This window comes from Bos indicus x Bos taurus, chromosome 3 (assembly GCF_003369695.1).
Source record: "Bos indicus x Bos taurus breed Angus x Brahman F1 hybrid chromosome 3, Bos_hybrid_MaternalHap_v2.0, whole genome shotgun sequence".
In the NCBI taxonomy this organism is placed as follows: Eukaryota; Metazoa; Chordata; class Mammalia; order Artiodactyla; family Bovidae; genus Bos; species Bos indicus x Bos taurus.
In genome coordinates, this window is record NC_040078.1 from 87,799,625 (window position 1) to 87,826,609 (window position 26,985).

Here is a 26,985-nt window from a genome sequence, read left to right on the forward strand (position 1 = left end):
TAGCTGTGCGTTTAAGAGCCATTCAAACATTCTGTCAAGCCGGCAGCTTTGCATGGTGTGATATATGGCCGTATAAGTGGAGCTCATGGTCATATGATGTGACCGTTGCTTACAACTGCTGACATAAATTGGTTACCTGGCTCCAAGATTCTGTTATGCAGGAGCCCATGAATCCCTTGGGTGGTGGTGGTAGTGGTGGTGGCTGAAAAACTGTGGGAAAGAAAGGCAAACTTATACCTGGAATATGTATCTATCCCAATTAGAACAAATCACTACCCCCTCCAGAATGGAAGAAGACTGATAATAATTAGCTTGCCACCAAGTAGCTGGTTAGTCTACTCAAGAGATGGTACCATAATCAATGTTCAGATTTGGGCTCTGCTGTCTATAGGTTAGACATTCAGCAGCAGTGGCTCAGTCTGTCTTTGTGAGAGGAGCCAGTGCTATGGGGCATGGCTTCCACTCTTGACACATAGATACTTGGTTTTTGAGTCCATTGGGCAAGCAGTGTGATGGCTGAGGACAGAAACTCGTTGCCTACCTGGAGTGAATTGTCATATCCAATTGGTTGTTTAGTGCATTCTCTATAGCAGATGATTTCTTGTGGGGCTTGATATGAGACATCCAAGCAGGGCTGTTGGACAGAAGCAATATATTATCAGGCCATACCAGTATATGAAGTTGACTCCTATTGAATAGTCCTAGACTTTTACCTACTCTGTGGGTGTTAGGGATTCCCTCAGAAAAGTCAAAGGTGTGAACTGAGAAAGACATGTAGGTATAAAAGAGGTAGGTGACATAATTACCACTAATAAATATGAAATTTCACCTTGGAAAAGATACATGAGGTTCGATTATGGATATGGCCATTATAAAGTTGCAACTTGTGAATTATTGTGAAGTGGTAAATGGAGGATTATTTGAAATTGGACACAGTTTTATACGAGATATGGACGAGTGTGGCTCATAACACATGCAGTGCAATGAGGTAGCTGGTACATGTTTGAAGTGTGTATATGTGTTACGGTTGTTTGGTCTCTAATTCATGCCCGACTCTTTTGTGACCCCATGGACTATAGCCTGCCAGTCTCCTCTATCCATAGGATTTCCCAGGCAAGAGTACTAGAGTGGGTTGCCATCTCCTTCTCCAGGGGATCTTCCCGAACCAGGGATCAAACCCGTATCTCTTGCATTGGCAGGCAGATTCTTTACCACTGAGCCACTTTGTTTATTCCTATGTAGCTTTATTCACCTGGGTGTTCTCATAGCTTACTTAGTGTTTCTTGCAAGGCAAAAACACTCACAAACAAAAGTGAAATTGTTTTCATGCTCAAATTGTCCCTAAAATGTCAATCATTTTGGAACAAATTTATGTTTTCAAAAGAAGCACTATAAAAGAACTGACTGCATCTCTATAAACATCGGTTATATAGCAGGCCTAGAATCTTCTTAAGGTTTATTTCTCATCCTCTGTTGTGCATGTGTCAGAGGAGGGCATCCAGGTGACTTGTCATTTTCTGCCCTGGAATTCTGACTAACATGAGGTCATCAATATAGTGGACCAATATGACCTGCCGAGGAATGTCCAGATGATCAACTTACCTCTTTTTAATGGCATCAGTTCAGTTCAGTTCAGTCACTCAGTCGTGTCCGACTCTTTGCGACCCCATGAATCGCAGCATGCCAGGCTTCCCTGTCCATCACCAACTCCTAGAGTTCACTCAGACTCACGTCCATCGAGTCCGTGATGCCATCCAGCCATCTCATCCTCTGTCGTCCCCTTCTCCTCCTGCCCCCAATCCCTCCCAGCATCAGAGTCTTTTCCAATGAGTCAACTCTTCGCATGAGGTGGCCAAAGTACTGGAGTTTCAGCTTCAGCATCATTCCTTCCAAAGAAATCCCAGGGCTGATCTCCTTCAGAATGGACTGGTTGGATCTCCTTGCAGTCCAATATCCAATAGTAAAAGTTAATGGAAAACAACAGCAACCAGAGTAAGACAGGACAAATGATTCAAGCTCCTCAAGAATGAAGATTTAGATCACACTGTCAGGTAAAGAACCCAATCATTTGAGGTCCTGGCTGAGAATGAAGGAAACAAGGAATAATAAAGAAGTTATAAATACCAACTATGGCCTTAGACCCATGAAAGAAACAAGGATGGTAGCAGGTATTATTATCTTTTCTTTGTTTGTTATGAATACATACACATACATACACCCATGCAAATAAATATACACACACTATTTTCTTTTTTTCTTTCTCTCCTCCTTTCCCCGTGTTATTCCACATAAGGACTGACATTGATGATTAGTGTTACAATATGGTGTTTAATTGAGAGAACATTCAGGAGTAACTCTGATTACATCTGAGAGATTCAAATATATACAGAGCTGGATGTGGGTGCTGAGTAACCAAAGGGGTGGACTGTGCTGGTTAGTAAGCTACGACTGTCTCTCAACTTCAAATCTACCATTTCTCACACTGTTTTGCAATGCTGGGACTGGGGCTATAAAAATGCACTTCTCTGTTATTAGCTGGCTTCATGCTAGTTTCTGCAAGACTAGAACCTGAAAGAGGGAGAAGGCCTTCTGGCCCCAGTTTCCTTCCTATTCCTGCTACTGTTAGCCCAGCACAGCTCCTTACCTGGAAGCAGTAGTTGGCTCAGTATCAGGTTGCTTCCGTTTCTAACCTCTTGTCACACTCCCAGAACCAACCTCTTTACCTCTCCTCTGAGAAAGAAAGTCCAGAACAACTGTATTCCTCTCCTTGGGGATTTCAATCTTGGTTCCATCATCATTGAGCTGTATAAAAGGGTGTATTTGGAGTTGGGAGGCAACGGTTTAATAACCTGTGCATGTTACTTATAAAAACATAAAATATACAAACAATAAAAGCTGGAGAGGATGTGGAGAGAAAGGGAACCCTCTTGCACTGTTGGTGGGAACGTAAATTGATACAACCACGATGGAGAATAGCATGGACATTCCTTTAAAATGCTAGGAATAAAACTACCATCAGTCAGTTCAGTCAGTCAGTTGTGTCTGACTCTTTGCAACCCTATGGACTTCAGCATGCCAGGCTACCCTGTCCATCACCAACTCCTGGAGTTTGCTCAAACTCATGTCCATTGAATAGGTGATGCCATTCAACCATCTCATCTGGGACAAGGCAGTGGCAAACCACTTTAGTATTCTTGCCTTGAGAATCCCATGAACAGTATGAAACTATCATATGATCCAGCAATCCTACTACTGGGCATATAGCCTGAGAAAATCATAATTGAAAAAGACACATGTACCCCAATGTTCATAGCAACATTATTTACAATGGCTAGGAATGGAAGCAACCTAAATGTCCATTGACAGATGAAAAGATAAAGAAGATGAGGTACATATGTACAATGGAATATTACTCAGCCATAAAAAAGAATGAATTTGAGTCCATTTGAATTTGAACTGACTCAAATTAGAGTCAGTTCAGCTTTACTTTGATGAACTTAGACCCTGTTATACAGAGTGCAATAAGTCAGAAAGAGAAAAACAAATATCATCTATTTATGCATATATATATATAGGAAATCTAGTAAAATGAAATCAATGAACCTATTTGCAGGGAAGCAATGGAGATGCAGATACAGGGAACAGACTTGTGGACACAGCGGAGGAAGGAGACGGTAGGACATGGAGAAAGTAGCATCGACATGTGTATACACCATGTGTAAAAGAGATAGCTGGTGAGAAGTTGCTGTATAACACAGGGAGCCCAGCCAGCGGTTCTGTGATGACCTAGAGGAGGGGTGGGATGGGGAGGGCAGGGAGGTTCCAGAGGAGGTGATACAAGTATAATTATGGCTGATTTGCATTGTTGTATGGCAGGAACCCGGAGAAGGCAATGGCACCCCACTCCAGTACTCTTGCCTGGAAAATTCCATGGATGGAGGAGCTTGGTGAGCTACAGTCCACGGGGTCGCTGAGAGTCGGACACAACTGAGCAACTTTACTTTCACTCTTGTGCATTGGAGAGGGAAATGGCAACCCACTCCAGTGTTCTTGCCTTGAGAATCCCAGGGACAGGGGAGCCTGGTGGGCTGCCGTCTATGGGGTCGCACAGAGTTGGACACGACTGAAGCGACTTAGCAGCAGCAGCAGCACGGCAGGAACCATCACAACATTGTAAAGCAGTTATCCTGCAATTAAAAAATAAATGAAAAAAACATTCCCCAAGTGTTTGTCCTTCCGAAATAACCCCCTCTTGGATCATAAAGTGAGCCTGCTGACTCTAGAAAGAGGGTGAACTTATGCCTCTGGGCATGGAGGTACCTACCTCTGTTCTTACTGGGGACAGAAAGTACTCTGTTTTTGTGGAAAGCCTCAGGGTCTCTCCAGGTCTGAGAGGGAAATAAGGACTATCCCTGAAGCTCTCTGATGCAGTAACAGAACACAACAGCGAGGGAGAAGACTGGCTGCCACTACCCTCAACCCATAGCCTGAGACAAGGAAGTGAAGCAGGGCTTCGTGCAAGCCTTTGTTTCCAGCCGTCTGGCAAGCTGGAAAATGAAACTTTCCACAGTGTCCGTCTTAATTATGCATGAACACAGTTGATTTGCGTATCCAAATATGCACCAACGTGGAGTGAATGGATAATTGCTGCCTGGTGGCTGGCTGCAGAAGAATGAAAAAAGTGGGCAAGGCTTACAATGTCCTCTAACCTGTGTACTAACCTGTCTGATCCCTCTCCCCTAACAGAACTGTGAGGATTGCAGAACTGGCTAAAGTCGAATGTCTTTGCTTTTTTCACCCTTACTCTCACTCATTACCAGCCCTCACCAGCAACTTCCTTGCAGTCTTTCATACTTCTTGATACCTTTAGATTTTCTTAACCTTTCAGAGAATAATTTGATGGGTAAAATCTGCCACTAGGTCACAATGTACGTATGCATGCTCAGCCACTTCTGTTGCGTCTGACTCTTTCTGAACCCAAGGACTGTAGCCCACTAGACTCTCTGTCCAGGAGGTTTTCCTGGCAAGAATACTTGAATGGGTTGCCATGACTTCTTCCAGGGGATCTTCCTGACCCAGGAATCAAACACATATTTCCTATATTGCAGGCGGATTCTTTACTGTTGAGCCACTGGGGAAGTCCACTGGGTCATGATGAGCGCTTGGAAAATCTCTATATTTGTTTGGACCTGAATTTTCCCACTTGCCAACAAGGAATTTGGACTAGATGATCTTTAAAGACATTCCAGGTGTACAAATCCTAAAGCTGTATGAAAGTGAAAGTCACTCAGTCATGTCCGACTCTTTGAGACCCCATGGAGTATACAGTCCATGTAATTCTCCTGGCCAGAATACTGGAGTAGGTAGCCTTTCCCTTCTCCAGGAGATCTTCCCAACCCAGGGATCAAACCCAGGTCTCCTGCATTGCAGGTGGATTCTTTACCAGCTGAGCCACCAGGGAAGCCCAAGAATACTAGAGTGGGTAGCCTATCCCTTCTCCAGGGGATCTTCCTGACCCAGGAATCAAACTGGGGTCTCCTGCATTGCAGTGGATTCTTTACCAGCTGAGCCATCAGGGAAGCCCAAAGCTGTGTATTATGGACTAAACTGTATCATGTCAAAATTCATATGTTGAGGTCGTAACCTCCAATGTTATTTGGTATTTGGAAATGGAGGCTTTGGGAGGTAATTACAGTTAGATGAGATCATGAAGGTGGAGCCCTGATTCTATGGGATCTGTGCCTTTATAAGAACAGATACCAGAGAGCTTCTCTCTTCTTTCTCTCTCTCTCTCCCATGTGAGGACACTGCAAGAAGGGAGCCATCTACAAGCCAGGCAGAGCCTGCACCTGAAACTAAACCCTGCTGGACCTTGATCTTGGCCTTCCCGACTCCAGAGCTGTAGAAAATACGTTTCTGTTGTTCAAGCCACTCAGTCGATGGCATTATGTTATGATAGCCTGAGCTAAGGCACTGTGACTCTGCTTTTCTGATTTGGGCAAGTTCTGTCTCCTCCTTGCTCTGCAGTTTTCTCACTGGTAATTGAGGAGTTTGATGCTGCTGCTGCTAAGTCGCTTCAGTTATGTCCGACTTTGTGCGACCCCACAGACGGCAGCCCACCAGGCTCCCCCGTCCCTGGGATTCTCCAGGCAAGAAACTGGAGTGGGTTGCCATTTCCTTCTCCAATACATGAAAGTAAAAAGTGAAAGTGAAGTTGCTCAGTCATGTCTGACTCTTAGCGACCCCATGGACTTCAGCCCACCAGGCTCCTCCTTCCATGGGATTTTCCAGGCAAGAGTACTGGAGTGGGGTGCCATTGCCTTCTCCAATTGAGGAGTTTAGGTTTGATTAAATTATATCTAGGGACCTTTCCACATTTGAAGTTCTCTGATTCTTACTCTTCAGTGTCACAGATGGAATGTACTGCTCCTTCTGGAGATACTTTCAAAGAATTGAAGTAATAGTCTTCTCTTCCCTTACTTTCCCTTCTCTCTCCTTCCCTTCTTTTCTACTCTTCCGTACTTCCTCTCCCCCACCCCCTCCTCCTCTCTCTCCCTTCCTTCCTCTTGGTTACAAGTCACACAAGCAAACTTGAATGTAACCATGGAGAGGAGTTTTTTTGTCTTTAGGAAACCAAAATCAAGGAATAGTCTAACTACCAACATTCAGGAATAGCAGGCATGCAACTGGGCCTTGGGAACTCTAGGACGTAGGTTCAAAAGCCTTCTGCTCTTTTCCATGTTGTAACTTCATTTGCTCTCACCATAGATCAGCATTTTCCCAGGGTGAGAGACATAGTAGGAAAAGTCTTGAGTTTTACATCTGCCTCTAGGAGGGACTAACCTTGGCATTCTGGGTTTTTTTCAAAAATCCCAGAGAGGGGAGTTCTTAGCCAAGCTTGGTGCAGGTGCCATCTCTGGGCCAATCAGCTGCAGCTCAGAGTCAGGGCAGTTTAAAAACCAAGTCTTACTTAGTGGAGCCTGGGGTAGGGCAGCTCCCAGTGGAAGGGAGCATGTTTATGCTGATTCAGCATTCCAAGGACTATGATTATCATAATGGAATGGATTTTTCATGGTGGAATATTAGGCCACAGAGGAGGGGTCATGAGAATGGAGCTGTTGACCTCAAAGGTTGAGAACAGCTGAGGGGCAGGTAGGAACTATGACTATCTCAATTTTATTCACGATGCAACTAAAGTTTAGAGAGTTAGTTAAATAATAAGACAATGGTAGAGCTGAGACTGAAACCCAGGGAGTCTGATTTTAAAGCTCATTTCCTTAACCTCTAGGTTATCATGCCCCAGAGCTAGAAATTTCCAGCCATGCTTTTTTTAACAGACACTTACAAGGCACCATCATGGTAGGTGCTGAAATGAACAAAGACAAGATTCTCTGTCATGAAAAGCAGTCCAGTAAGGATACAAACAAGCATGTAGTCATTACACACAGAAGAATTTTGTACACACAATGAAAGCCTTTCCTTAGTGCTCTGATCTGCAAGAGAGCAGAAAGCACCTGATGAGGACACCTCCAGACCTAGCTTGTTCAGGTGAGCCATGGAGTTATTTCTCTCTAGCCACATGCCAGCCTAAGAACTTCTTGGTACTGGGGAAGCAGGCAGGATGGCTGAAGCTGTGATCTGTAAAGGGGGCCATGCCCTGCCTCTTTGCAGATCGACAGCCACAACCATCATGACAGACTCCAGCTGGTAGGTAGGTACATGGGCATTCATTATGTTTTCTGAATCTTTTTTTTAATATCTGCAATCTCAAAATAACAATAAATCATGTTGCAGAAGAATTTCATGACATGAGAAAATATTCATAACATAACTTTAGCTGGAATCAGTCTATTTACAAAGCAATTTATTTAGAATAATTCTAATTTGGGGGTAAAAAGTTAAAAAAATCAAAGTTATTTACCTAAATGGTGAGATTTTTGAATTTTTTTTTGTATTTACAAATATTGTATGAGGAGTATGCATTACCTGTATAATTAGGAAATAAGTTATTATAGTTCCTAAGGTGATTGCTCCAAAGTCTGAAACTCTTTTGTTTCAGGATTTTACTTTCCACAAACAAGCACACGTGATTGCTCCTGATGGTGACTTGACAGGCCGTTATCTTACAATGTGTCTCTAAATGATTCCTCTGCATCTTTTCACAAAATCTTATGTTCTCTGTCTCCTTTGCTTGAGGGAGTCCAGCTCTATGGCTGTGAAAGGGAGGCCATGTTTTTTGCAGAAACAAGCGGAAAGCAGGGTAAAGGCAGATACAAAGATGGAAAGGCTGCAAGAAGAGATATAGCCTCAGTGATTAAAGCTGATCATAGATCCGTATAAACAAAACGTGCCCCTAAGTGTGCAGAGATGGTGCTTTATGGAGTCCGGAAGGCCTTCACATCCGCAAATGTGTTTTATGGTCACAACAGAAACTTGCTATTCCCACAACAAGCAGCTATTTCAAGTCCTCTGCCTTTGCATGCCCTCTTCTCTCTCCACCTGTGAAAAATCTAAATGATCATTTGAAGTTCCTCCTCCTTGAAGCCCTTCCTTGAATCCAGGCAGAATTTGCCACACCTTCCTCTGTGCTCCCAGAGTGCACTGTATATACCTGATATTTTCATAGGTTCTGACACTAGGTATTGGAATAAACCTATATTCTGCCTCCACACCCCTACCTGAACATGGCCTCCTCAAGGGCAGAAGTGGAGTCTCATTCATTTACGTATCCTCAGCGTTTAGCACCTTGCCTGGCACAGAGTAGGTGGTCATCTTGGTAGACATGATGTAAAGGCAAGCAAGGAAGTTAATGTCACCTCCATTCAAGAAAGGAGTAAACTGATGCTCAAGGATAGATGCCTAAAACCCCTCAGCTAGTAAGTGATGAAGTTGGAATTTGAATCCAGGTTAGTTTGACTGCCAAACGTGTGTGCTTTCAGTTCTGCGATTGACAGTCATCTCCATCACCATCACCATCATCGTCTTCCCACTGATAGCACTGGGCCTGGCACATAATAAATTCTAGTTGAATGAATAAATGCACTACTGCCATCGTTATGATTATCACTTCCCCTTCTTGCTACCTAATAAAGCTTCTTTCTCACGCCTCTTGCCATAAGCATGTATTAAGTGTTGAAGCATCTAGTGCATCTTAACTTCTTCTGTATCTCCTGTGCTGCTAGCTAGCGCAGTCTTGACCTGTCAGCACTTAACGATAGACTCATTGACTTGACTTGTTGACCTTCACATTCTAGAATGAGGAAATGCACTCCAGCTGAGAGCTCAGCACACTTCCTGGAAGAGGGCACACAGCTTGAGCCTGAGGACAAAGCTGTCACTCTTCACATCTCCAACCAAAAGTTTAAAGCTAGTCTGGTAGAGTAGAAAGAACCCTGAACTTGAGAGCCAAAGCTCTTGGTTTATGTCCTTTTGCATTGATTTGCAAAGTAATTTTGGGCAAATCCCATTATATCTCTTAGTCTGTTTCTTCATGTGTGAAAACAAGAGAGGTAATATTTTTTACTTTCTTCACAGATTGGTATGAAGGCTTATATAGGATCATGTGTGTGAAATTGCTTTCACTCTGGGAAGTCTTCCACATGGGCAAGGCATTCATGTTATTAAAAATAGAGGGAATAGAGCCATGAATTAATGAAACAACCTATCCTCTTCCTGCTGCTGCTGCTGCTGCTAAGTCGCTTCAGTCGTGTCCGACTCTGTGCGACCCCATAGACAGCAGCCCACCAGGCTCCCCCGTCCCTGGGATTCTCCAGGTAAGAACACTGGAGTGGGTTGCCATTTCCTTCTCCAATGCACGAAAGTGGAAAGTGAAAGTGAAGTCGCTCAGTCGTGCCCGACTCTTAGCGACCCCATGGACTGCAGCCCATCAGGCTTCTCCGTCCATGGGATTTTCCAGGCAAGAGGACTGGAGTGGGGTGCCATTGCCTTCTCTGATCCTCTTCCTACTCCTCCTCATATTTTGCTAAATCATAGATCTCAAGTTCACTCTCCTCTCTTTAGAGCTATCTTGGATTCTAACATCCTTTGTGTATGCGTACACAGTCTGTGTGTGTGTGTGTGTGTGTGTTTGTGTATGTAAGAGAGAGAGAAGAAAAGAAAAAAGACAAGGAGACTTGTCATATTATTCTGGAATTCTGGAAAGCATGTCCGAAAGGGATCTCAGGATTTGACTGGTACACATGCAGCTCTTATTTGATGGTGTGCTATTTTAAACAGTTCTCAGTTGGGAGGCTGGCAGCTCTGATTGCTTTTCAAAGCCCTGTCTTTTATCACCATCGTTTTCTTCATGCATAAATCCGGTCTGCATCCCCACCTTCTGTTTCCTTTCTGTCTTTGAGCTGAGAAGTAAGCAAGAGGCAATTTAGTAGCTGGACTGGAGGGGGACTGGGTTGCTTTAGAGAGATCCTTGGTTAATTGACTCGTTTGTTTTCAGATGAGTCATGTTCAGTCTGAGTTTTCCCTTAACTAGATGTTGGTGGTGGGTTTTTTCCTTGTTATGCTTCTTTCTTTTCTTGTTTCTTTGTCAGGCATAATCAGTATTGGTTTTGATGGAGCACCAGCCTGACTTTGTAGGGAACTGTCTTTATCTTCTTTCCTGAAATTAGAAGGAGAAATGCCACACTTGGCTGCATTTGGATGAGGGCTGAAATTCTAAATCCCCAGCTGTTCTCTTCCCCAAGGTCAAGCTTAGCCAAATCTTTCTAACGCCGTATTTTCCTGTTCCCCCGCCTCATCTGCCCAGAGATAGTTAAGGCTCCTAAGGCGATCCTTTCAAACAGGTGTTTACATTCTTAAATTTCTAATCTGGATATTTCTGGAAACAGGTAAACAGAGCCTCTGAATTCAGCAGAAAGGTTTGAGCAGCAGGGGATGGGAAATTTACCTGCAGAGCAAAAGACTGAATTAAGGTTTGGCAGCCGTCAGTTGATAGAGGAACATAAACTGTTGAACACAGCTCCTGACACCGAACTGGTCTCGTAAGTGTTTATGGGTGAAGGGAGGAAGGGAGGCTGGAAAGAACTGAGGGGAGGGAAGAGGGACACCTCCCTTACTGACTCCCTGTTCCCCGGATGTAGATGCCGGGTTTCAGAGGCCTCGGTCTAGGTCTGCCTTCTCCCTCTGCTCATCCTCTCTAGACTCAGGCTGCTCAAAATGAGCTCTGCATCTGCATCACCTAGGAGCTTCTTAGATACCTACACTGTCAGGCCCTGCCTCAGACCCACTAAATCAGAATCTGCATTTTAACAAGATTCAAATGCCCATGAACCCATCTACTCTTACAGCTTCCAGTATGTGTTTGCTGGTGACCTCTAAACGTGCTTATGTAACCCTGCTGCTCTCAGGAATGTCAGATTCATGCCTCTAAATGTCTACTGCCTGCTGGGCCCTCTTCCTTGAAAGCTGACATGGAGTCATGTCAAACTTTGTAGGACTAAAAGACAGCTCTTGAACCTCAGAACTACTTCTCTATTTTTACTCTTCTCCAGAAATGTCACTGCCCCCCACAAAGATCCTCAAGCCCCAAATGTGCACGTTACTATTCATTTTTCTCCTTTCCTCACCTCCACATCCAGTTTACCAGCTAGTCTGATGCATTATTCTTCTAAGTGTTCAACCCTCTCATTTCTCTATTCTCACTGCTGTAGACCTAGCCCAAACACCCATTTTTGATTTGAATTACTATTCCATTTTATCCCCATTTGCCAAAAGAAATTTGCCACTAAAGAAATCCAACCTTTGTCTCCTCACTTCACTGCTTAAAATCTTCCAATGGGTTCCTATCATCTAGAATATAATAAAAAGAAATAATTACTTCAGTGAAAAATTCCCAGGAGATCTGTGGCCTAGCTACATCTCTGACCCAAACTTCTATATTTGCCCACTCTCCTACTGGGCTCCACCCAGAGCTTCATCTTAGGGTTTCTGTATGAGCTGTTCTCACTATCTTGAATGTTCTTTCTTGATCTTACTATACTAGTTCTGTTAACTCAAATCACAGCCCAAATGTCAGCTCTTTAGAACAACCTTTCTTGATCATGTAATGTAAATTTGCTTCAGTTACTTCCCCTGAGAATCAACTGCATGATTCCCATGAGAATCACTGATTTTGTAATGTTTGTTGTTACATACACATAAGTATATTTTTATATTTCTCCCTTTGAATGTAAGCTGCTTGTAAAAAGATCTTGAGTGTCCTATACCAGCTGTGGTGTTATGACACACAAACAAGCAAGGCTCCTGCAGATTTTAGACAACATATAGACCAGTACTATCATTATACTTGTAGATTATTGAATAGGAACTTTGCTGGTTGCCCAGGATTGGCAATGAGAACCCAAAGTTCATGTCAAAGGGAATCAAGTGCCAAGTGAATGAGGGCAGACATTACTTTGAGGACCTTGGAAACCTCAATGTTTATCCCAGTTTTCATTTCCATCTGTTTCTACAAACCTTGCATTAATAAAAGACTGAAGAGGAGAGGAGTTGCTGGCTAGGGAGGAATACTGTGATCTTTTCTTTCCCTCTCTCGAGGCTATTCCCTCCAGCTAAGAGAAGTATGACAGAGATTGGGGTGCTTTCAAGAGGGGAAATTGGGATCTCATTTCTGGTTATGCAGTTTATCACTACAGTGGACTGGCTTTATAAGCAGGGTGCTCTTAAGACTCTGCATTTGCCTAAGATAGAATCGGGCTTCCCTGGCGGCTCAGTGGTAAAAGAATCCACCCACCAAAGCAAGAGACATGGCTTCGATCCCTAGGTTGGAAAGATCCTTTGGAGAAGGAAATGACAACCCACTCCAGTATTCTTGCCTGGGAAATTCCATGGATGGAGGAGCCTGGCAGGCTACAGTTCATGGTGTTGGAAAAGACTCGGACACAACTTAGCAGCTAAACAACAACAACGATGGAAGCATCACTTGGTTTTATACAACAAAGAGGAAATGAATGGCGACCTAGAGTTAGTCAAGAAAAAAAGAGGGAAATAGCCCTAGGTAAGAGATTCTTACACTATACTGTACCCACCATCCCAGAGGAGGAATAGGGGGAAGTGGAGGTGTCTAGAGATCATACAAGCCTTCTCTTCACCCACAAGTTCCTCATACCCAGGCCTGCTAGGTCAGGAGTGAGAGGAAGAAGTGAGCATCAAGTTGGGGTGAGAAAATTGATCCAAACCTGGCTGGACATTTTAATTCGTGAAAGTGACCAGGAAAATCAGAGGTCTGTAGGACAGTTATTAAGGGGTAGATTCATCTGAGCTTGAGGGAAAAGAGTGATGGGAGAAAAATAAAACTTCCTTGGTTGCATTCCATCAAGTTCAATCTGGTCAATAAACTAGCTGCAAATTTCCACTGATAGCCTACAAAGTATCCAATCCACCTAGAGATAATTAAGGGTTGAACCATATAAACTTCTCATTCATATTTACCACCGTATAGTAAATCTGAAATTGAACTGGTCCACTTTTCAGGTGGAGACTGGCTGGTGAGTTTGTCTAAAGGCTCTTAAAGGGATCGTATCAAGGAAAACCGAGTTGTACATTTGCTTCTGTGTTTCCTTTTAAAGTTTGTTTGAAGTCTGTCTGAAATCTCCTGACAATCTGGAACACTTTAGATCAGAAACCACTTCTTATTTATTATTAAATATTTAGTTTCTCAAATAAACCACTTAAAAAGATTTATTTTTATTTTTGGCTGTGCTAGGTCTTCACTGCTGCACCCAGGCTTTCTCGGTGGGTAGGGGCTACTCTCTAGCTGCGATGCGCAGGCTTCTTATTGCTGTGGCTGCTCTGGTCATGGAACACAAACTTGAGGGATTGCAGGCTTCCGTAGTTGCAGCTCTCAGGCTCTCGAGCACGATCTCAGTGGTTGGGACGCACGGGCTTAGCTGCCCTGTGGCTTGTGGGATCTTCCTGAACCAGGGATCAAACCCATGTCCCCTGCATTGGCAGGCAGATTCTTAACCACTGGACCACCAGAGAAGCCCCATGAACCAATTTTTATTTCATAATTTCTTATCACACCTAGGAAAGGACCTGGCATATAAGAGACATTCAGTAACTATCCATGCAGGTAATGAGGAAAGGAATTTATTGATTCAGTCTGATTATTATAGCCAGGCTTTGCCCAGGTGAGTTTTTAGATGAAAAATCAACTAATTGAGGGTAGGGAGGTTAGGATGCACATTGCAATGATGCTATTCCCCGGTTGTATGAATTTGGGCAAATAACACATTTTTCTGAGCTTTGGTCTTCTCACCCATAAAATAGCAACATCTATTCCTATGTCACAGGTTGTCATGTGGGTCAAATGAGGTGGCACATATGAGAGCAGTTTCTCATATGTGCCACCTCATTTGTTTCTTTAAAAAAAATTTAAACATCTCTTTTAACATCTGTTTCTTTAAAAAAAATTTTAAAGTTGATTTGTCGTATTTCCATTTTCACTCAATTCAAGAAATTTCCTTTTATTGATTTATTTATTTTTTGGCTGCAAAGCATGTGAGATCTTAGTTCTCTGCCCAGGGATCAAACCCCCACCCCTCCTACAGTGGAATCTCAGAGTCTTAACCTGTGAACCTCCAGGGAAGTCCTCAGAACATGTTTGTGAAGCTGTGGAATAGAGCACAATCTTCCTGGACTCTACTATCCATGATGGTCTGACAAGCATCCCCTCCTCTCTCTCCCTCCCTCCTCCTCTGTGTCCTCCTAGATTATAAGGCAGGCTGAATCTGCCCTCTCAGACACATGAGAGATACGTGTGAGTAGGCCGAAAGACCTTTAAGAAAAGACCAATATTTGCATATCTATTATAACTACTCACTGTTCGACTTGTTTCATTACAATTTCTATTTGGATAATATGTAAGGTCAATACTGTCACTGTTCTGGAAAATTCATTTTTTATTAAAGCAAAATGCACTGTATTTATAGAGATAACACCTTAAATGCTACAAGAGAAGGTGCACCAATTACACTGGCTCCCTTGATGGGGCAGGTTTACTTGCTCCATGCTTTATAATACGTTACAAGAAGAGGGATCTTCGCTTGTATCAGTCTCAAGTGTTATCCTTTGGCTGCATGTAAAATAGGACTGATGCCTTGACCATCTTTTTTAAACCTGGGAGCACTGAGATAACCACATAGAGAAAAGGAAAGGGAAAAACAGAAATAAGAAAGGTCCCTTGTCTGCACTCTGACACCCATTTATTCCCACTGAATTTCTATCAGTTTCCTCATGAGCTGCTTGCTTGTCTCTCCCATTAGACCATGAGCCACCAGATAACAGGTACAGTGTCTGGCACCTACTAGAGGCTCAATAAGTGTTTGTTGAAATGAGTGGAAATGAATGCCTGACACAAAGTAAGAGCTTGAGAATAGTCTGATGGCTTGCTTTTCTCTTCAGGAGATAAAATGGCATAATGAAGGGAAAATACCCAGACTTCAAGCCAGGAAATCTTGAATTCAAATCCTGGTTTTTATCGCTTACTAGATATGTGGAAGTTTATTTGGCTCAGAAGAATTCAGTTTCCTTTTTTCATTAAACACGGGGAACACTTGTAATGATTATAGTTCCTGGCACACAGTAGATAAAAAATGCATTATAACTCCCATTCCCATCCCTTCTTTCTGACTAACAAAGAAGAAAGTAGAATTGTTGGTATTTTCTTACTTGTCCTTCTATTCTACCTACATTAACAAACGTAATTGAAATAGAAGTCTGTGTGTGTGTGTGTGTGTGTTTTGTGGTATATTCTACAAAGGCTTTAAGTTTATTTTGTTTTGTTTTCCCCATCCACTAATTTCCAACTCAATGAACAATTGGCCAGGCTTGTTATTTTGGTATGGTGAGGTCTAGGGTTCCTAAAGCAGGATCTTATAGACAACTAGAGTCTGTGACAGAACTAGTGTGAATGTAGCAGTGGGTGCTCTAATTATTCTTAGTATGTCAAGAGGCTTAAGGGAAGGAATGTTTACCTGTTTTGAAGTTTCACTTGCTAACTCAAATGGCAAATCTTTGCTTGGAAGGAAATCAATTTGAAACTATAACTTTGGTTATTTCCTAGTGATCAAGACCTCAATAGATGTTTTATTTTGTTTTGAATCATTATAATAATGGTAATATGTTTTATTTATACCCTAAAAATGAAGTTTATTTGAGAAATTAAATATTTCAAAACATGGAATTCATGAAGTGGGCATGAATGAAGAAAAGGACCTTTGGGAAAAGAGTTGTCTGAGTTTCCTAGGCTACAACCAGGGTTGCAGCATAGTGTAGCTCCAGATAGAGATGTTTACTAGGCTACAATGTGGTGGCGCCTCTTGGAGTTGGGTAATGTATCAGTCTCCATCAAACTCATTTTTTTTTCTGGTAGTCTCTTATTACTGTGCTAGAATGAGGTAGAAAGAGCAGAGTTTGAAGAGCTAGAACTGGCATGCGTTAGCTGCTGCCCTTGATCAAATCTCTACGTGCTGACTCTATTTGTTCATCCCTAGGTGGCGGTTCCTTTGTCTACAAATGTTAGATACACAACTGATGTCTGTCTACTCAGAGTTTGAGCACATGGATGGGTAACTAATTCTATTTCTTCATCAGCATTTTTCAATCTTCAATAACCATTTCTTACTATTGCTAATAGGAAGGGGATTACAGGCTTAATTTCAAGTATGGCACTTGGATGAAGGTATCAGCATGTACACATGGATCACCTCTTTCCAGCACAAATGAATTTGGAGGAGGCAGGGGAGGTTTCTGGGCACAAAAGGAAAAATGAATGTTTCTGGAGAGGAAAGCAGTGCTTCTCACATGTGTCCACTGGAAGACATGCCATCCCCATGCTATCACAGTAATCCTGCGCGTCAGGACAAACTGAGACATGTCTGGGATCAGTGGGTGCCCTGGGCAGGCCAACAGTAAGGCATCCCCTCACATCGATGGATTTAAAGGAGAGGCTGGTGCTACAAGGTGGAGGAACAAAGAAGGAGAGCCAGTGATGGGTGTGGCCAGTTGCTCCTCATTTTTCTGAACAAGTTAATAGTTTCCCTCTGGCCCTGAACTTGCAAGCCCTCCCTACTAGCTTCCTCACTCATGTGCCCATGTCCAGGAACAGCCCTGAAGTTCCCTAGATTCACCCTCTTTAGACGCGTTCATCCAGAAAGACTCTAGTGGTCCCTTTATGGATCTCAGCAGCCCCACTCCTTCCCAAGAAGATCACAATTGACCTTCCCGCCTTGTACTGTGTTCCACATTATGAGCATTCTGGTTAAAGTTCTCTTGCTTTTTAGTGTGGCCCCTCTTTCTAGTGTGGCCCCTGCTTTCAGAGTTGTTACTGATGAATGAGAAGGCCAGGAGCTATTTTATCCTATGACCCACCTTTGAACTTTCTCAGTTGTTTCTTATATTTGACCCTTTGAAGGTTGGGGCCATGATTATATCTAGGCTTGTGCAAGAACCCTGCTTAAGTTTAAGGTGTGAGCACCTTTCTTTAATAGTATACCTGTTCCCTTGAAGTAGTCAGGTCCAGAAGTTGAGCTAGAGAACCTCACTTTGGACTGGTCTTGGATAGTTACTGCTGACAATTGATATTGACAACACTTTTCCCAAAGGCACTTCCTCAGGCCCCTTGGCTTGCATCCTGGAATATGGGAATATGATTCTAAGGCACTGGGTACCACTTCATGGAACTAACAGAAAAGCAGGGATTCAGGCTAAGGAGCTCAGATACTCAAACCAAGACCAAGGTTCTAGCACCACCAGCGTCCTCACGTTATGTGCCACTGAGATCCTGGACTCACAAATTTCCCGAGTAGGAGCAGTTTACATTTCTCAAGACTTGAGTGGGCTTGTACTGCAGGAGGGGTACAAGGTGCCCCCTTGGAAGTGAAGATGCCTGTGGAGTGTGAACCAGATTCTCTTCTCACTCAGAACCCTGTTCTGAACTCACTTTTCCATAAAACTTCCCCAGATGAGCTGCAGCCAGCCAAGCAGTCCAATCTCCCTAACAACATCTTGATGGTCTAAATCAAGGTTAGCTACCTTTCTGAAGTTTCCTGCCAAGTCTTCCTTTGTTCATTCTAATTCAGGGTCTGAAAACCTTTTAAGAGTGGCATGCTAAAGACTTCATTTATTCACTTTAATTGAGGGTTTCATGTGCCAAAAAATGTTCCAACATGTGTAAAGTTTCATTGTAGCGTGAAACAAAAATCACTATATAAGCACACCATTAGAATCACAGAATCAAAATGCTGGATGATTGAGTCCAAAGACCTCAATTTAAAGATAGGGAAACTGAGGCCTCAATAGGACAAGGGTTTTACCTGAGGTCTCATAGCCAAGTTAGAGGCAGACTCAAGATCTTCAATTTGAAGCCTACTTAATCTTCAATTTCCTTTTTGTTATATCACTGTGTTTTTAATAGCAAATTTGAGCCTGAAACAATAGAACATCTGCTGTCAATACCGAAAAAATGAAAACCTGAAACAAATTGAGGAGGACTTTTTTTTTTTTGGTAATTCTTAACAAGGATTTCTCCAGTATTGAGAGACTTCTAGTCTCATGTGATTTAACTAATCTCAGGAGAAGGCTTTGATTTGGTGGAAAGACCATAGATTTCCTTGGAAGTCTGATAGACTGAGTTTGAATTCAGTTCAACCACTCTATTTTGTAATCTTCAGGACATTACTTAACTTCTTTGAGACTCAGTTCATTCAAAGATAAACAGGGAAAAATAATAACCCTGTAGAGCTGTTAGAGGGTGTACTTGTCAGGGTTTTGTAGGAAATAGAACTCATAATTGGGTGGTTCCATAGATGGAATTTAATATAAGTTGGTCATGGGTTGGTAGAAGGAGCAACATAGCAACCTGGGGAAAGTGAGGTAATTCCAGGATTTGGAAGGGTAGGAAGCCCCTGGACTAAAGGCAGTGTGTAGAGCCCTGGTTTCAGAGCCCAGTGCTAGCCAGGACCTGGCAGGCTGCCATTCCTGGGCAGGCAGGCAGGAGCAGGAGGTACTGAGGAGGCTGCCTGGCGGGAACTCAGATCATGGTTTAAAAGGCTTACCTGGGGGCTACAGCCAAGCCTCTGCTTAAAGCAAAGAGGGTCAGGTGAGACATGCTCTAGACTTCTCTTTTCCTCCCTTCCTCCAGTCTCCCCACATTGCCTCCAATTAGCTAAACCTTGCCTTTTGGCAATGAGCCTTGGACTTGCAGTTGGTGAGGGTTAGCCTCCCTGTGGCAGAGAGTGGATTGGAGAAGGGTGAAAACTGTTGCTGAGAGCAAACAGGAGTTAAATGATTTCCTTCCTATTAAGCATCTAGCATTGTACACAAATAGTATCTCAGTACAGGAAATAGATACAAATGGAGATTCTCTGAATAAATAACAACTTCTCCAGAAGGTTATAGGTGGCATGGGGTCATAGAAAAGCAGAGAAAGCCCTTTGAAATACAGTGATGCTTTCTAACCATCAAGCATATGTAGACATCCTGTCTACCATATCCGGTCAAGCAACCACCAGTTTGATGAGCTCTAATGATAAGAAGCTCATTGGATTGGCTTACAAATAACATTCCTATCCTAGAACCTCTTACTAATGAGCTATGTGACAATGGGCAAGTCACTTAACCTCACAAGGCCTCAATAGTCTGGTGCAAAAATAGTTAGCCTCATCCCCCTTGTGACACAATTACTGTACTCCAGGACACTGGGTTGAACCTCAGAGGACTGTCCTCACCAGCTGGTTCAGAATTTTTTTGGTCTGAGTGTGGTAACTGTCAACTGCCCACCAAGGTCAAGATGGCTGAGACTAGCTTCCTATATGCACCCTATTCATAGCAATCATCACCATCCCCTGTGTTTTAGAAAACGCATCTCTTACATATTTGGGCTTCTGTGATAGCTCAGTTGGTAAAGAATCCACCTGCAATGCAGGAGACCCCAGTTCAATTCCTGGGTCAGGAAGATCCGCTGAAGAAGGGATAGCCTACCCATTTCAATATTTTTGGGCTTCCCTTGTGGCTCAGCTGGCAAAGAATCCACCTGCAGTGCAGGATACTTGGGTTCAATCCCTGGGTTGGGAAGATCCCCTGGAGAAGGGAAAGGCTACCCACTCCAGCATTCTGGCCTGGAGAATTCCATGGACTGTCCATGGGGTTGCAAAAAGCCAGACACGACTGAGCAAATTTCACTTTCACATTCGTCACATATTTAATCTTCAGACAATTCCATGAATCGTTTGTTGAAACAGATGATTTTGAAGCACAGAGAGGTTAGGTAAGTTGCCCAAAGTCAAACAGTTAACAGGCGGCAGACTCAGGTGTGAATTGAAATCCAATTCCAAATTTAGTCCTTTCGCTTACGGATGGCCCTCTGCTCCGCCAGTGTGCCTGCTGAACTCTTGAGTTTCAAATGTTTCCACACATGATATTCATTGTTTCCTTTTAACAGGCAGTTGTTCTTGTTTTCCCTTATGTTTAAGTGAGGATGCTTGAGGTCTAATGTGGTTAAATGACATGCCCACAGTTGGGATTCCCTGGTGTCTCAGAGGGTAAGGTGTCTGCCTGTAATGCAGGAGATGTGAGTTCGATCCCTGGGTCAGGAAGATTCCCTGGAGAAGAAAATGGCACCCTACTCCAGTATTCTTACCTGGGAAATCCCACAAATCGAGGAGCCTGGCAGGCTGCAGTCCCATAGGGTCACAAAGAGCTGGACACGACTGAGCAACTTCACTTTCACTGTCACACAATTCACTGGACAGGAATGTTATTATTTTTAACCCAATAAGCTTCTCATCACTAGAGATAATCAAGCTAGTGGTTGCATGCCAGGATATGGTAGAACAGAGGCCTACCTATGCTTGATGATTGGAAGAATCATTGTACTTCAAAAGGCTATCTCTGGAACCCAAGTTTTTTTCTTTTCTTTCTTTTTTTACAATTTTACATTTCATACTCTATAATTGTTACGTATATTGTATGTATTTGGCTGCACTGGGTCTTAGTTGCAGCATGCAGGATCTTCCATCTTTGTTGTGGCGTATCCCAGGGACAGGGGAGCCTGGTGGGCTGCCATCTATGGGGTCGCACAGAGTCGGACACGACTGAAGTGACAGTTGTACCATGTGAATTCTTAGTTGGGCATATGGGATCTAGTTCCCTGACCAGGGATCGAACCTGTGAATCCTGCCTTGGGAACACAGAGTCAGCCACTGGACCACCAGAGAAGTCCCTGGAACCCCAAGTTTCTGAAGAACACTATTCAGAGACGCTCCATTTTTGTCTATTTCCTGTATGGAGATACTATGTAAGATGTTATTTGCAAAAATGGTTTCAGGGCTTTAAAACAAGAGCAAATTGACTGAGTGGCTTTAAAAATCTTTTTTTTGTTGTTAAAGCTCTGGTTACACAATACCATGAAATAACAAGCACCAGCATGCATTGCTATTAAAACTGCCATATGGGGGTCCTGTGTGGAGGATAGGATCCCCTCATAAAAGCTGAATAAACAGCTATTTTGAGTTCAGTGGGTGATGGCACAGGGGCCTTCATTTCCGCTCTGGCCAAGGAAAATTGTGATCAGGTTGCAGGCTGCCTGCCCATTCATCTGCAGCAGGAAATGGATTTAGCGTCTGCATGGGCCGGACTCCTGTATTCATCATCGAGTTAGGCCTAATCAAAATGTTTTCCGTTTCACCTGGCAAGTGCAGAGGGCTTAAAGGAGGGTCTGAGTGATGGTGTTGGGGCCCCATCACTTTCTCATCACTGAGCTGCAGTTGTTAAAAGTCTCATTCTTCCTCAGTGTCTCACTCAGAGCTGAGACAGCCAATCTCCCAGTGCCCCTCCCCAGCTCCCTAGCAGCTCTCTTGGCAGCAGCAAAAATCTATGGAATTGACCCAGGAAAGGGGAGGGAGGAGGGCAGATCGTGACCCAAGGAGGGCTCAAGTCAGGGGTAAAGCTCAGAACTGATAAATGAAATGAACCTCCAAGGGGGAGCCTCCTTGGATAATGAGGGGCTGCAACCTCCTGGGATTGGGGGAGGATGGGGAGGGGAGGGCAGAGGTCCTCTTAAGCGTGGGGAGAGCTTAGGAGGGAGATTGGAGTAACTCAGTTCCCTGGTGGAAAACAGAGGTGGGGGGAAGGGGCTGCTGATTAGAAAGAAAATGTGACAGCCATGCAAAGCTTCCAGTTGGATTTATGCATTATTCCTGGGATGCTGGGAGGAGGGTTCTTGACAGCCCCCATTAGAGGAGGAGAAATGGAGGAAAGTAAGCATTGTTCTGTTAGGGGAACCCCCAAGACTAGGGACAGGAAGAGCCCCTGCTGAATTCATTACTGAGGGAGTACTGTTTTCATGAGAAAAACAATGCAGAAATTCTCCCACTTTGATGCAGCAAATTCAGATTTGGACTGTACCAGAGTGAAATATCCCCATGTGGCTTTCAGTATCCAAAACAGACATAATTCTTTTGCTTTGCTGGTGTTATAGGTGGCATGGGAATAGTGAGAAAGCAGGAGCCTGCAGCTGAATTTGGTTTGGCTGGGAAATGAGTTGTTTCAAGTAGCGATTAACAGTACTCAGAGAGTCTCTTGGACAGCAAGGAGATCAAACCAGTCAATCCTAAAGGAAATCAACCCTGAATATACATTGGAAGGACTGATGCTGAAGCGGCAGCTCCAATACTTTGGCCACCTGATGTGAAAAGCCAGTTCATTGGAAAAGACCCTGATGTTGGGAAAGATTGAGGGCAGGAGGAGAAGGGGGCGACAGAGGATGAGATGGTTGGATGGCATCATCCACACAATGGACATGAATTTGAGCAAACTCTGGGAGGCAGTGACGAACAGGGAAGCCTGGCACACTGCTGTCCACGGGGTCACAAAGAGTTGGACACGACTTAGCAACTGAACAGCAACAACAAAGACAGGCCAAGCACTATGGTCCTTGTTTTCAGGTGATGGAGAAAGAGCCACAGATGTCTTTTGAGCAGGGTAGTAAGGAGATGAGAGCTATGCCACAGAGGATAATCCTGGCAGCCCAGTGGAGGGGGGATTGAAGGGACTGAATGGGACTTTTTACCTTTTCATTCATTGATGAGCAAATGTATCTATTGGATGCCAGACAGGGAGTCCCTTAGAAGCCAGTGACAACAGTAGTGTAAGGGAAAGGTTAAGAGCTCCAGCCTGCCTGGGGAAGAATGGTGAGGGGCTGGTTGAGAATGAGAATATTTTGAGTGTTTGATGACAGCCTATGTTGTGCCCAACACACATCACCTCGTTTTACCCATGCAACCATCCAGCAAGATAAGTATTAACGTTCCCTGTTACAGATGAGAAAACAGGCTCAGTGATGTTAATTAACCTCTCAGCATGACTGCAACCAACATGCGCATTTCATCTGCCAAGAAAAGAGAAAAGTCTCCCTTTTTCATCCACTCACCTCGGGTTGGCATCATTTTTCCTCTGGAGATAAGAGGTTTTTACATTCAGAAGGGCCTTTTTGATTCCCTTGGTCTCCCTTTCCCATTTTATGGAAGAGAAGACTGAGGCAGGGAGTAGAGACAGAGACAGCTCAGGTCTGAGTCCTCTCATTCTCCTTGTCCGTGTGAACCATTCTCTCATCTGAGGCTCACACCGTGCTCCCAACAGGCAGGAAATTCACTTACATTGATTATGTTCCTGGAGCAGGGCTAATGTCAGATGATGTGCAGAGATGATGTGATTGTCTAGAATCCATCCTGTTCTTCTCCACCCCACTGGGAAACCAGTGTTGCCTTTCATTTCTTTTATCTCGTATGCTTAATGATCTTCATGTTTATCACCACAGATACTTTCTTTATATCACCTACTGTGTGCTCAGGAGCCCCCTTCTTTAATATCAATTAATTTAACCCTTAGAATAACTTTATGAATTGAACAGCATTATTATTTTTTGCCTGTATTCATTTTATTCTATAATTCTTTTTTTATTGACGTATAGTTGATTTTACAATGCTGTGTTAGTTTCAGGTGTACAACAAAATGATTCAGTTACATATATACATGTATATTCTTTTCAGATTCATTTCCACTATAGGTTATTGCAAGATATTGAGTATAATTCCTTGGGCTATACAGTAAGTCCTTGTGGGTTATCTACTTTATAAACAGTTGTATACCTGTTAATCCCAATCTCCTACTTTATCCCTCCCCCCTGTCCCCTTTGGTAACCATAAATTTGTTTTCTATGTCTGTGAGTCTGTTTGTTTTGTAAATAAATTCATTCGCATCATCTTTCTATACTCCCCATATAAGTGATACCATATGATACTTGTCTTTGTCTTTGACTTACTTCACTGTGTATGATTATCTCTAGGTCATCCATGTTACTGCAAATGACATTATTTCATTCTTTTTATGGCTGAGTAATATTCCATTATATACACACACCACATCATCTTTATCCATTCATCCGTTGACAGACACTCAGGTTCCGTGTCTTGGCAAATATATTAGGTTGGTGTAAACCTAATTGCAGTTTCAGACCATGAATTTTAAATCATTATAACTAGGCTCAAACACATCTTTATTAATCAAAAATAGGAACCATTACAATCAGCACATTTTTGCCCATGAGAAATAAGTTTGTTCATTCCTATAGCATAAAAATCTGTGCTTTGGGATTTGACAAACTGTTTGAAAGCATTTTCTGCCTCCTGCTGGTGGTGGAAGTGTCTCTCCTGCAAAAAGTTTTTGAGATGCTTGAAGAAGTGGTAGTTGGTTGTCAAGAGGTCAGGTGAATACGGCGGATGAGGCAAAACTTCATAGCCCAGTTCAACTTTTGAAGTTTTGGTTGTGTGATGTGTGGTCAGATGTTGTCATGGAGAAGAATTGGGCTCTTTCTGTTGACCATTGCTGGCTATAGGTTTTGCAGTTTTCAGTGCTCTCATCGATTCCTGAGCATACTTTTCCGATGTAATGGTCTCACCAGGATTCAGAAAGCTATAGTAGATCAGACTGGCAGCAGACCACCAAACAGTGACCATGACTTTTTTTTGGTGCAAGTTTGACTCTGGGAAGTGCTTTGGAGCTTCTTTGTTCAACCACTGAGCTAGTCATCACTGGTTGTCATATAAATCCACTTTTCACTGCACGTCACAAAACAATCAAGAAATGGTTTGTTGTTGCATAAAATAAGAGAAGATGACACTTCAACATGATTTTTTGATTTGTGGTCAGCTCAAGATGCACCCACTTATTGAGCCTTTCACCTTTCCAGTTTGCTTCAAATGCCAAACAACTGTTGAATGGTTGACATTAAGTTCTTCAGCAACTTCTGTAGTTGCAAGAGGATCAGCTTCAATTTGGTTGGTTCTCAATTTGACATTGTCAACTTCCGATGACCAGCCACTACACTCCTCATCTTCAAGGCTCTCGTCTCCTTTGCAAAGCATCTTGAACCACCACTACACTGTACATTCATAGCAGTTTTGGGCCAAATGCGCTGTTGATGTTGCAAGTTGTCTCTGCTGCTTTACAACCCATTTTGAAATCGAATAAGAAAATCACTCAAATTTGCTTTTTGTCTAACATCATTTCCCTAGTCTAAAATAAATATAAAAGAAAAAGCAAGTAATAAGCCATTAGCAAAAAAACATTAAGTGAGAAATGTGCATTAAAATGATGTACAACATAGCCACATTTAAAAATGTATTCCAACATCAAACGCCAAAGTTCAACAATGCAAAACTACAATTACTTTTGTACCAACCCAATAAATAGTATGAGCAACATTGTTTTGACAGCTGAGAAAACAGGCTCAAAGAGGTTAGATAATCTGCCTGTGGTCATGCCACTAGGAAGTGGCACAGCAAGGTTCAGACTCAGGACCATTCCAAAGCCTCCTTCATGAAAAGTGGCACCGCTCCTGTATATGGGGGCTTCCTTGTTGGCCCAGACAGTAAAGAATCTGTCTGCAATGCAGGAGACACTGTTTCAATCCCTGGGTCAGGAAGAATCCCTGGAGAAGGGGATGGCTACCTACTCCAGTATTCTTGCCTGGAGAATTCCATGGACAGAGGAGCCTGGTGGGCTACAGTCCATGGGGTCACATAGAGTCAGACACGACTGAGTGACTGACACATACACATACACACATACTCCTGTTTTTATGCCATTTTATTAATAAACAAACGTTTTGGAGTGCCTGCTTGTCACATGTCAGTGACAAGCACTGGTGACTCACGCCAAAGGCCAGAGATTCATCCTGTGCTCTCCCTGAAACCCTAAAAGGAAGGAGAGAGGCTAAACAGTAATGTTTCTAGTCTCTCTTAATAACGGATATAACACGTGTCCACAGCACTTGAGAGTTCACAAAGCAGTTCATAGTCATGATCTTAGTATACCCACACAACAACCCTAGGAAGCATACAACTTCTGTCCCTCTCTTCCCACGTAGAAGACAATATGGGAATTAGAGTGAACAGACTCATAGTACCTTCAATTAAGTGTAACTTTTTATGCTAATGAACCTGGCTTTGTTTGTTTTATTTGGTGCCTGGAACTTGCTTTGTTCCAGTGATGTTTGTACTTGATGGGCTATCAAGTTATAATGCTTTTGGCCTTGTTTTGCTCCTGTTTTGCTATTTGACCTTAAACTTAAGCCAAGTACCGGTGTTGACGATTGCAAAGGATTGTTTATTTTTTCTTTATTTTTATTTTTTTTATTATTTTTTTAAAATATTTAGGGCTCGGATTCTCCAGCACCGCCACGTTCAATACTGACACTTTAGCCATCGCCTCGTCGGGTCGCGGCTGAGGCCAGAGCTGGGGCCGAGCCGGCGGCTGGGTCCTGTCGGGTCAGCGGAGAAGCTCTGCCCAAATCCGCTCCCGCCTCCTCTGACCGTGATCTGAAGTGCCTTTTTCTTTCTTTTTAAACATAACCTTCACTCTATTTATTTTTGGCTGGTGTACCAGCCAAAAGATCTAAGATCCCCCATG